Genomic DNA, 10,922 nt, shown 5'->3' on the forward strand with positions numbered 1-10,922 from the left:
TGGATGTAGTTTTCATGTTGACAAGAAAATGAACCAGGATAAAAGTCATTGTCTCATTCTTCTTATCCCTTAACTCTTTACGTTTTTGTATTGTTTGATTTACTTAACTTGGCATTCATATGATTTTGTGTTAATTGCATATTTTGTTTTATGTGTTATCATCTATAAGAGTACATACAAGTTTTGTTGAATCTTGGTAATCTTGGTGATTAAAGAAAACTGTTTTTCAAGAAACAAGAATTGATTAATCGATTAAGTTCTTGAGTTAATCGATTATATGCAAAAGTAGTTAATCGATTAAATCACTAGTTAATCGATTAAATAGTGAGGAATTTTCTAGAACATTTTTGTTAATCGAATAATAGTAATTGTGTACTGAACCACATATTCACCCCCTTCTAGGTGAATTTTAGAGCCCTTGTATACCAACAATAATCTTTGAGTGTGGAAAGGTGCTTTAAATGTGATGAAGGGAAGAAGGACTGCATGAACACTTATAATCTATTGGGGAGCAAAATAGTGGATGGAGTTGATGCAGTAACTGAAGAGATTTCAGTGGATTTAGACCATGATGCCGCTAAATTATGGCATATGTGTTTCAGTCATATTAGTGTGTGTGACATGAAAAAACTATGCAAGAGAGCATTGTTGAAGGCAGTCAGTAGACACAAGCCAAAATTTTGTAACTATTGTGTGCTAGGAACATGCACGATTAGTTTCAAGGTTGGCCATCATAGAACTCATACCATTCGATGTTTCAGAAATTTTGTGAGGAACATGCCACTTAGAGGCACTTTTCACTAAAAAGGACTCCTTAACAAAATGGTGTTGAGGAGAGGATGAACATGACTATTATAGATGTTTCAGAAATTTGAGACTGTATGTTGGACATTCAAAAGGTTTTTGGGCAGGAACACTTAGTATGACATATTATGTCATCAATAGAATATTGTGTGCTTCATTGAATGGTAAAGTTGTAGAGGAAGCATGGACAGATAAATTAGTTAATTACAATATTTTACACATATTTGTTTGTCCTGCTTATGTACATGTACTAGTGATGAACAATCCAAAATTGATCTCAAGTCAATGAGGTGTATCTTCATAGGATATATCAAAGGTTTGTAGAGATGCAGTGTTTGATGAAGATTCCCTACTGAAACAGTTTGTTTTAACATAGCTACCTAGGCCACATGGAGAGAGTTAGGGATCAAATATGATTATAGAAGGAGATGAAACATATCAAGTAAATAAAGGCAAGAAATCATGTAGTAGTTCAAGTCAAGAAAATGGTTATTCTCATGTAGAGAAATCAAGTGTGCATGAGTATCTAATATCCAGAGATATGGACAAACATCTTATCAAACCTCTAAAGAGATATAACGTTTAGGATATGACTTGAATTATGCTCTATATCAGTTCAGGGGATCCATATAGCTTTCAATGGACTATAAACAAACAGGACAAAGAACAATGAATAAGTGTTATGATGGAAGAGATGGAGTATTTACACGATAACTAAACTTGGGAGCTTCTCCCATTATCGCAGACAAGTGTACTATTGGGTGCAAGTGGGTATTCAAGAGGAAGACAAAAGTATTAGAAAAGGAAGGGGAAAGTTCAAGGCTTGTCTTGTAGGAAAAGGGTATTGGCAACACAAGGGGATCAACCATAATGAGACTTTCTCCTAGTGGTGAGACACACTTGTACTAGGCCATTGTTTACCTTAATAGTTAGCCAGGATATGCACTTATGAGAGATGCATGAGAAGAATGCCTTTCTCCATGATGAATAAGAGGATAATATTTACATGACACAACCAGAAAGGTTCATCACAGTTAAATAGAGTCACATGGTTTGCAAGTTTAAGAAGTCTCAATATGAGTTGAAGTAGTTTCCTAGGAAGTGGTACAAGTAGTTCGTCAATTAAATGTTGAAGCTTAGTTGTAAGAATTATGAGTATGGTTGTTGTGTTTATATGAGAAGTCTTGATGATGACTCTTTTCTTTTTCTGCTACTTTATATGGACGGTATGTTGATTGTTTCTAACCATTTGAGTGGTATCAGTAAGATGAACATATTGCTGGAAAATGAGATTGACATGAAAGATTATGGTGCTACTAAGAAGATTCTTGAGGTGGAGATTTACAGGGATAGGGGAGCTAGAAAGCTACAACCCTTCCACTAAAGCTATGTTGAGAATATCTTAAAGAGATTTGATATGAGCAATACTAAAGTAGTGAATACTCCGTTGAAAAATCACTTCAGTTAGTGAAGTGTGCAAGTACATGTTGAAACCGGGGAAGCAATCGAGTGAAATTTTAGATATTTCAAATGGACTACATGTTTTACAGCCAAAAAAGTAAGCTTGCAGTTGTTGGTAATGTTGATTCAGACTATGCAGGGAACTTTCATGATTGAAGGTCAAGAACAAGGTTTGTCTTCACCCTTGTAGTAGGACCAATTATGTGGTGATCATCAGTTCATTCTTATGGAGCTGGTAATTAATTAGGTATTTAACAAGGTGGAGTTCCATTGTATTGTGACAGTCAGAGTGCTATCTTCTTAGTAAAGAACAAAGTGTATCATGCTATGACCAAGCATATCTATGTGAGACTTGTCATGATCAGAGCGTTGGTGGTTTGTGGATAGATATTATGCAGAAGTTTCATACTTCAGAAAGTATAGCTGATATGTTAACGAAGTCGATTATCATAGACACGTTCCGACATTTCCTAGGCTTGATGATATTTTACAAGGTGGAGATTGTTGTATGAATCACTCACATTCTGGTGCATTGAGCTTTTTCTCCATAAAACAACAATACAAGTTATAAGCTTAGGCTTATGTAAAGAGGATGGTAAATGACTATATGTTTATGTGTTATGTAAACCTAATGGTAGAGCAACAATAACCACATAACACAAATTCTTATTCACTAAATACATAATGGTAGTCGTTCAACTCTCCTGGAGATGTACGCATAAATTGGTCAAACATTGTTATCAAATAATTTATGTTATTCCTTTTCTTTACATATTCTTCTAATATTTGATTATTCACTTTTTCCCAATACATGGTAATTAGGCTAAAACATTAAGGTTTGGGATATTGATAATGATATTGTTGGTGTAGCAGAAGCGATCATTATGTAACATTGACCACACAAAATCAAATAAAGTGCATAGAATAAATAGAAGAGAAGAAACAAGACAATTTTTTAACGGGGTTCGATCAATTGTGCCTACGTTCCCAGCGGTGCTGAGCGGCTACCAAGATATTATTAGAGAGTAAGGGTTACAAACCCTAGCACACCCATGGGCCCAACTGCCCATGGGGTGTTTCTATTTGGTGTTTATATCAGGTGCACATTACAACAAGGGACTTGAGTCTAATATATAACATTAATACTCTATTCTATTCTAATACTAGGCAATGTGGGACTTCATATAATAACATATTTCAAACATTCCCAACAATCTCTATCTTGATTGTAATAGACGAATATCTCACTCCTTAGGAAATCAACACAAGAATCTCCACCTTAGCGAATATATGAGTCCACCATGCTCAATGTCTAATTCTCTTTAAAAACTCCTCCACATAAGAGTCGGCTCCCTTACGGCATAAACCTTTAGAGTATCCTCGACGATGTTACCAAGAGTCTAGCTCTTCAAACTTTTAATGCAGTTTCTCGTACCGTATATCTAATGGAACACACCGCTTAGCCACCTATTGCTGGGAAGTATTTTGATATATGGAACCTCTACACAAAAGTTCACCAACAATCGTCTTCTTCAATACTCAATCAAACTGAAACTCGGAGCTTCATTGGAAAGCCTCAACCACTACCACCATTGTCTACTCCGATAATCCTAGTTCAAAAGAACTATCATACTCCATCATAAGGAGCATACCCACAACACACACCTTGCATCAATGCTAACCAATGTTCGTGCCACATCCTTGCATCCAAGCCAATGCCCATGTCACACCCATGCGTCTCTAACAATGCTTGTGTTGCACCTTGCATCAAAGCCAATGCCCATGTTACACATTGAATCAAAATCAATGCCCATGTTACACCTTATATCAAAGTTAGTCAGCGCCTCTATGCTTTTGTGGGTCTGCTAACAATTAACATCCTTCATTATGACGTCCCAAACACGCTATTAGAATATTCCACTTCTCATCTTAAATGAGATCATTCTCTCAACATCTAGAGAGATATTTTTAGCACATGTTTCAGGGCCAAACTCAACACCTAGGTCCCTATCTCCACCTTGATCTTAATCCACTACATGAACTTTTGAGATTTTGGATCAACACACACATCGCCCCACCACAGTTCCACCATATTTGCATCCAAGCCAATGCCCATGTCAGACCCATGCGTCTCTAACAATGCTTGTGTTACACCTTGCATCAAAGCCAATGCCCATGTTACACATTGCATCAAAACCAATGCTCATGTTACACCTTATATCAAAGTTAGTCAGCGCCGCTATGCTTTTGTGGATCTGCTAAAAATTAACATCCTTCATTATGACGTACCAAACACGCCATTAGAATATTCCACTTCTCATCTTAAATGAGATCATTCTCTCAACATCTAGAGAGATATTTTTAGCACATGTTTTAGGGCCAAACTCAACACCTAGGTCCCTATCTCCACCTTGATCTTAATCCACTACATGACCTTCTGAGATTTTGGATCAACACATACATCGCCCCACCACAGTTCCACCATATTTTCTTGTTCTTCAACTCATCTACTTTATACTTGCACAATACCTTTGACGCATCTTCTCTAGCTATCACGCCTTCACCTTCTTTAGCCATTATCTGACGCCATGGTTAAGAACCATCTACTAATTGGCTTTGATAGCAATTGTTGGTGCAGCAGAAGTGATCATTGCATAGCGTTGACCACAAGCAATCTGTTGCTACCGTAGCTCGCAACAATTCTGAATGGCACGAAACAATCTAGTCACGACTAGGTCGCTCTTTTTAAGACGTTTTGTGGTACTGCTAAAGTTGTGCAAGCAGACTATTAACCACGTCATCCCCAAGATAAAACAACTCAGTTCTCTATTATACGATGTCTTACTGCACTATAAGAATCACTGTCGAATACACCCACAATATGGCTACCAGTGCCAATTCTTGAATTCCCATAGTATGGTTACCTGTGCCAATTCTTTTCCAACAATATTGACTACTAATGTCAGTTCTCGAAATTCCCACTTTCGCTGCTTGTGCCAATTCTCAACTGCCACAAAAAGAAAGGGGGAGAAGGTTGCCAGAAATGTGTCGGCATAATATAAGGGGGGAGAAAGAGAAGTTGACTGAGTCCTCCAACGGCTCCCACATCCGATGGTTCAAAAGATTAAACAGCTATATGATCCAAAGGTGCAAAACATTACCACCCAACGACTCTATCACCAACAGCTCTATTACCAATGGCTTTATGTTATATGCATGTGTTGACTTGGTCAACACATGGTCCAAGCCCAAATAGCCCAAAACAAAATAAAATAAATAAATGTTTATTTAAAAATTATGTTGGGCCCAAGCCCGAACACGAGTCGAGTCGGCCGGACAACGGCGGAGGAGGTGGTGGTAGTGCGCACGCGTGTGTGGAGGGGTTTTGTTTGTGTGAATCTTAACCCACTCACAACACCCATTGTATTACTTGGGGCACACCCCAAGGTTGCAACTTAAGACATATAAAGCCTTTCAACTTCCCTCCTCCAAGCAATGTGGGACTAGTGAGTTTTTTCATTTCACAAACCCAAAAGTCATCATAAATGACCACATTAATGTGCATTAAAAACCACTTCAAAACCTCATTCTTTCAACAAATCCCAACAACCCCACTTGAAATTAAAAAACGATTTCTAGGAATTTCTATGATCTCAATATGATTGTGCATAAACAAAGGTGTCATGCGACTTGAATCTTTGCATAGTGAATAAGATCTAGATGTTACTAGAGTTACTCATAGTCTTGAACTCTATCTTCAACATCAAACCACACACAACCTTTTCAAAGATGTATTCTGTAAAGCTCGTGCGTTAAATGTCATGCATGTCTATCCCAGTATAATGAACCCTCTAGAAATTTATGCCCCAAAATTTCATAAGTAGTCCCCACTTCCACATTCACATAGGTGAATCTATCAAGAGTACTTCTATAGCCTAGATACTCCATTCAAATTGAAGTATAGATCTCATTAAGAGCTTAACTCATCCTTACATATGTTATAGGAATCATACTTCTCATAATTTTGTAGCATGTTCATTCTCATATCACTTCACAACTTGTTATTACTCATTGAACCTATTTTTTGGGATCTCTAGTCAGTTAGGTCAGGTTACCATCATGAGTGATCCTCGTTCTAAGGGAAATAGTCTCATACTCTTAGAAGCATTATGAACTTTCTCTCTAGCTAGTCCTTTCGTCAAAGGATCTGCTAAGTTATTCTCAGTGTGTACATGATTCACTCTAACAGCTCCTATAGAGAGTAACTCTTTAATGGTGTTGTGCTTATGACGAATTTGTTGTTTCTTACCGTTATAAAAGCGATTCTCAATTTTTGCAATAATTGATATACTATCACAATAGATCAACACAACTGGGATTGATTTTTCCCATAGCGGAATCTCTGCAAGCAAGCTTCTCAGCCAACTTGCTTATTCATTAGCTGTTGCTAGTGCTATCATTTCAGCTTTCATAGTGGATTGAGCCAAAATAGTCTGTTTCTTTGACTTCCTAGAAATAGCCCCACCAATTATGCTAAATATATAGTCATTGGTTGCTTTGGAATCATTTGAAATAATGTTCCAATCAACATCACTGAATCCTTCTAGGATATCTAGGGTAATATAATCCAAGGTTCATTGTTTTCTTAAGGTATCTCATTACCCTTTCTATAGCATGCCAATGCTCCATACTAGGTCTTCTGGTAAACCTGTATAATAATCTTACAACATAGGCAATGTCGAGTCTAGTGCAATGAGTGGCATACCGAAGGCTGCCAATGACGCTCGCATACTCAATTTGTCTTACACCTTCACCAGTGTCCTTAAAATGTTTTACACTTGGATCATATGGTGTGATAGTAGGTTTACAGTCAAAATATTTATATTTCTTTAAGATCTTTTCCACATAGTGAGATTGATCCAAAGAAATTCCTTCTTTTGACCTAGTAATTTTTATACCAAGAGTTACATTTGTCTCTCTGAGATCTTTCACATCAAAGTTGTTACACAACAATGATTTCACATTATTCACAAGATGAATGTTGGAACCAAATATGAGTAGGTCTCTACATAGAGACATATGATAGTGCAAATCTCATTTTCTAATTTGTAATAAATGCATTTGTCACTTTCATTCACCTTAAACTCATTCGAGACCATTAAGTCGTTAAACTTTTCATGCCACTATTTAGGTGATTGCTTAAGACCATAAAGCGACTTATCTAACTTGCAAACCTTTTTTTCTTGCCCATGTATTACAAAACCTTCAGGTTGTTCGATATAGATTTCTTCTTCTAAATCACCATTTAAAAAAGCAGTCTTGATATCCATTTGATGTACTAATAAATTATGTATCGCAGCAAGCAATATTAGTACTCTAATGGATTTTATTCTAGTAATAGGTGAAAAGGTGTCAAAGAAATCTACATTCTCCCTTTGCCTGAAACCCTTGGCTACAAGGTGAGCTTTGTATGTATCCACTGTGTCATCAGGATTCAGTTTCTTTTTCAATATCCACTTACAACCAATGGGTTTGCAACTAGGAGGCAAGTCAGCTAAATGCAAGGTCTTGTTAGACTCTATAGAATTCATCTCATCATTTATGGCCTCTTGCCACAAATCAGAATCCAAAAAAGTCAAAGCTTCTTGGAGTGTTGATGGATCATCTTCCAATGTATAGACTATATAATCAGGTTCATACTCTTTAGCAGTCATTGCTCTCTTACTTCTTCTAGGTTCTATTTCTAACCCATCGCTATTATCACTATTGTTAATCACATGTATGTGACTAGTTGTTGTGCCTCCACTATTCCTCAATTTAAAAGGGGATTTCATTTCATTGAAGTCTGCATGGTTAGACTCAATGATCACTTTCGCGTTAAGGTCATGAAACCTGTATGTCTTGCCGTTTACAACATAACCAATGAATACACATTCATATGCTCTATTCAGACATAAGCCAAACTACCCCATGTTAACTCTCTTGGGGTTTGGTATTTGGACATTCATATGCTCTATTCAGACATAAGCCAGACAACACATGTTAACTCTCTTGGGGTCTGGTATCCGGACATAAGCTAGACAACCCCATGTTCTCAAATAAGAGAAGTTTGGTTGTCTATTCTTAATAATTTCATATGGGGATATTTTGATTTTAGCCTAGGGACTCTATTTAGCACTTAGCATACAGTTAATAAAATTTCACCCCACCATGAGGGTGTTGCTCCAGAACTTAACATAATAGCTACAACTAATTCAGTTAAAGTTCTATTCTTTCTTTCAGCTTTACCATTCATTTCAGGTGAATGTGGTGCAATTGTTTCATGAATAATGTCATTTAATTTATAAAAAACATTAAACATGTTAGAGTCATACTAAATACCTCTATCGCTACTAAGTTTCTTTATTTTCTTGTTGAGTTGATTTTCAATTTCAGTTACATATAACTTAAACATGTCAAGTGCTTCACTTTTATTTTTCCTAAGATATACATAAGTAAAATCAAAACAGTCATTAATAAAAGTGATAAAATAATGTTTACAATTTCTAGTTAATGTTCCATCTAATTCACATACATCTGAGTGTATTAAATCTAAAGGGTCAGATTCTCGCATTACTGATTTATGATGTTTTTTTTTTTTGAAATTTTCGCTTGACTGCATGATTCACAAATTTCAAATTTATATTTAGATAACTTTGGAATTAGACCTAAGTTACTCAAATTTGAAATTGCTTGTTTATGAATATGACAATGTCTAGAATGTCAAATATTAAAATCACACAACATATAAACAAAATCCGAATTTTTATTAATAGAAACTTCAAAATTTAATTTAAACATGCCACCAGTGGCGTACCCTTTCCCAAAAAATATCTCATTCTTAGTAAGATTATACAAGTCTGCTCCTATGGTCTGTGTAAAACTAGCCTTATTAAGAAGAAAACCAGAAACCAGATTCTTCTTCATCTTTAGAGTGTGCATCACATCGTTGAGAATTAGAGTCTTCCCATATGTAAACTTCAACTCCACATCACCAGTTCCAACAACAAAAGTAGTGTGGGAGTCATCCAACAGCACCTTCTTGTCATCAACATCCGTGTATATTTTGAACATAGCACGGTCATAACAGACATGGCGGGATGCGCCAATATCTACCCACCACCCATCAGTTCCTCCTACCATAGTGACCTCCGATAATAATGCCACAAATGGCTCATCAACCATGTTGGTCTGTGGAGGATAATACATAGGCTTATTTATGCACTTACGTGCCATATGACCTCGCTTCCACACTTGAAGCAGGTGAACAGGTTGCCAGAGTCATTCTTAGTAGGTGGCTTAGCATATTGGACCTTTTGAGGTTTCCAATTCTTGTTGTGACTAGTGTTCTTAGCCTTATTCTCATTGCGGTTCTGATTCTTGAAGTTAGTGCTAAAAAGCTTCAGAACTGCACTTGAGAATTTCTTCGTAGTGCTATTGTTGGAGACAATCAGCACATCTTTTCTCTAATCTTGCTTACGAGCCTCTTCTTCTATACGAAGACGAGTGATCAGATATTCCAAAGAGATTTTTCGGTCTTATGCCTTAGAAGGTTTTTGAAATCCTTCCAGCTAGGAGGCAGTGTGTCAATTATGACAGCCACTTGGAATAGCTCATCTAGGGACATACCCTTAGAAATTATCTCATGAACAATTTTCTATATCTCGTAGGACTGAGACTCTACTAATTTATCATTATTCATTTGATACTTGAGGTAGCGGCTAACAACATACATTTTGGTCCCAGCTTCCTCGGTATCATATTTCTTTTCAAGTGCATACCAAATTAATTTGACAGACTTGTATGGGCTGTAGTAATTATAGAGATCATCGCACAACCTATTTAGATAGAAGTTCTTACATAAGTAATCACTTTCATTCTAGACAACTATTTCAATAGCCAGTTTATCCTTTTCCTCTTTTTCAGCCTCATCTGACACCATTGGGATGTCGGTTTTCAGAACATGGGCAACCTTTCTCATAGTGAGGAAAAATTCCAGCTTATGTTGCCAACATTTGAAATTTGTCCCGTAAAACCGAAATGCCTTGTTCAGGTCATAGTTATTCGGTCCAGTAATATTATCTACGAATCCCATTACAGTAGAAAACATCTTAAAATTGTTGTTACCGTAGCTCGTAACAATTCTGAATGGCATGAAATAATCCTTATTGGCTGAGTCACGGCCAAATCGCTCTCTTTAAGATGTTTTGTGGTACTGCTAAAATTATGCAAGCAGACTATTAACCACATCGTCCCTAGTGTAACGCCCCGAAAAATACTCTTTATTTATTACACGAAAAAGTGAGTAAATTTTCTTTTTGAATTGGTGATATAAAATTGTTTCCTTTTAAAAACCTTCTTTTCCGGGACATCACTTTAAGTAACATATAACGCGGAAATCAAAACCGGTTACCTAACGGTAACTGAAATGATACAACATTTCCTGAATATACATCTTCATAAATATAAAAGATCATAAGTACTTAATATACATATTCAACAAGAAAGGGCGGAAATATTAATCATCGCCAAAAGACACTAAACAAAGACATGAACAAGCTGAAGCCGTCAGTGTTTCAAAAGTCACAAAATGATAAGAAACTCCTAGTGGCTAACTC

The sequence above is a fragment of the Lupinus angustifolius genome, chromosome LG15 (assembly GCF_001865875.1).
Source record: "Lupinus angustifolius cultivar Tanjil chromosome LG15, LupAngTanjil_v1.0, whole genome shotgun sequence".
Taxonomy (NCBI): Eukaryota; Viridiplantae; Streptophyta; class Magnoliopsida; order Fabales; family Fabaceae; genus Lupinus; species Lupinus angustifolius.